General features: G+C 45.7%; 1 pseudogene; it reads right to left on the reverse strand.

Moving 5' to 3' along the window:
• Positions 1-914: 914 nt before the first annotated feature.
• On the reverse strand, positions 915-1,904 carry LOC116086237 (annotated as a pseudogene).
• Positions 1,905-2,129: the final 225 nt, after the last annotated feature.

A 2,129-nucleotide genomic window follows, 5' to 3' on the forward strand; every position in this document is an offset into this window, starting at 1 on the left:
AAGCTGATACCAAAATGTGGGACCAAGATTTAGGGTGGGTCTTCCCACCTCAAATAATGTAATCAAGAAAACCCTTAACAAGCATGCCTGTGTGCTTGGGTTTTAGACAATTCCAAAATATAGTCAGGTTGACAATTGTCATGGTTTGAATGAGAATGGCTACCAGAAAGTTATATATTTAATTACCTGGCCCCTAGTTGATAGTACTGTTAGGAACAGATTTTGTGGTATTGCTTTGTTGGAGGAGGTGTGTCATTGGGGATGGAATTTGACATTTCAAAAGCCCATGCCATATCCAGTCATTTCCCTATCCCCAAACCCTCTTCCCTCCCTCTCTCTCATCCTGAGTGTCTACTTGCTGCCAAGTTCCTCGCCATAATGATCATGGACTCACCCTCAGGATTAGGTTTTAAACAATGAATCCACTCAAATATTCCAATTTCTCAAAAGCTTAAAATCCTTTCATCAGCACTAAACAAAGCTGCATTAGGCATTTGCACCACAATCAGTCAAATAAACTCAATGAGTCTATGCTGATGAACTCAGCCTGATCCAACTTTATGTTCCACTCACCCTTATTTCATACCTTTATAATCTATTGTCATATATATTCCCCAGGTTTCTGTTTAAATTAATTAGCAAACTCATTCAATTCTTTAGTGGTATGGCACACCTCCTCATAGGTCATACTTTCTTTTGGGAGGAGGGAGGTAGGGTGCAACAAACTTTATTGATGGTATTCAAGATAGTAGGGAGGGCTCCCTAGGCCCCTCCTGTTATTATGGGGATCTGGGATGGAAATTGTGAGGGAGATACTAAGTGTTGGGGGCCAAGTTGGTATAGAGATTCCTCAGCAACTGAAGGCCACTCTCTAGTTCTCAGTGTCCTTGCTGGGGTGGGTAGTCCAGAGTTTCTTACCCCTTGGAGGCCATGTAAGCCTGGAGGCCCACCATCCTGTTGCTATAGCTGTATTCATTGTCATACCAGAAAATGAGCTTTACAAAGTTGTCATTGAGAGCAATGCCAACCCCAGCATCAAATGAGGAAGAGTGGGAGTTGCTGTTGAAGTTGCAGGAGACAATCTGGTTCTCAGTGTAGCCCAGGATGCCCTTCAGTGGGCCATCAGATGCCTGTTTCACCACCTTCTTGATGTTATCATACTTGGCAGGTTTCTCCAGGCAGCATATGAAATCCACAATGGATATGTTGAGGGTAGGAACATGGAAGGCCATGCCAGTAAGCTTTCCATTCACTTCTGGGTTGATCAGCACCAGTGGATGCAGGGATGATGTTCTGGGCAGCCCCATAGTCATCATGCCACAGCTTTCCAGAGGAGCCATCCAAGTCTTCTGAGTGGCAGTGATGGCATAGAACATGGTCATGTGCCTTTCCACAATGCCAAAGTTGTCATGGATGACTTTGGCCAGGGGTCTAAGCAGTTGGTAGTGCAAAATGCATTGCTGACAATCTTGAGTGAGTTGTCATATTTCTTGTGGTTCACACCCATCACAAACATGGGGGCATCTGCAGAAGAGGCAGAGATGATGATCCCTTTGGCCCTACCCTTCAAGTGGGCCCCAGCCTTCTCCAAGGTGGTGGTGAAGATGCCAGTAGACTCCACAACATACTCAGTACCAGTATCACCCCATTTGATGTTTATGGGCTCCTGCTCCTGGAAGATGATGGGTTACCCCATTGATGATAAGCTTCGCATTCTCAGCCTTGACTGTGCCATTGAATTTGCCATGGGTGGAGTCATACTGGAACAGGTAGACCATGTAGTTGAGGTCAATGAAGGGGTCGTTGATGGCAACAATCTCCACTTTGCCGAGTGGAGAGCAGAAGGCAGCCCTACTAACCTGGCACCCAGAACAGCCGAATCCATTCACACTGACCTTCACCATTTTGTCTACTGGACAAGGCTGGCACTACACAAGATGCAGCTATCTCTGGAACATGGAAGAGCAGAGAGCCATAGGTCATACTTTCTATTTCACCTTTAGGTGATTCCTTAGCCCTGAGTCTAGAAACAGTGATAGGTGGTTTCTTAGGGACAACTGCAGCAGTCTGACATCTGCAGGTCTTCAGAGGAGAGAGAATTCTCTTAGGCAAAGGCAGAGAAGGGAACA

This window comes from Mastomys coucha, unplaced genomic scaffold (assembly GCF_008632895.1).
Source record: "Mastomys coucha isolate ucsf_1 unplaced genomic scaffold, UCSF_Mcou_1 pScaffold12, whole genome shotgun sequence".
In the NCBI taxonomy this organism is placed as follows: Eukaryota; Metazoa; Chordata; class Mammalia; order Rodentia; family Muridae; genus Mastomys; species Mastomys coucha.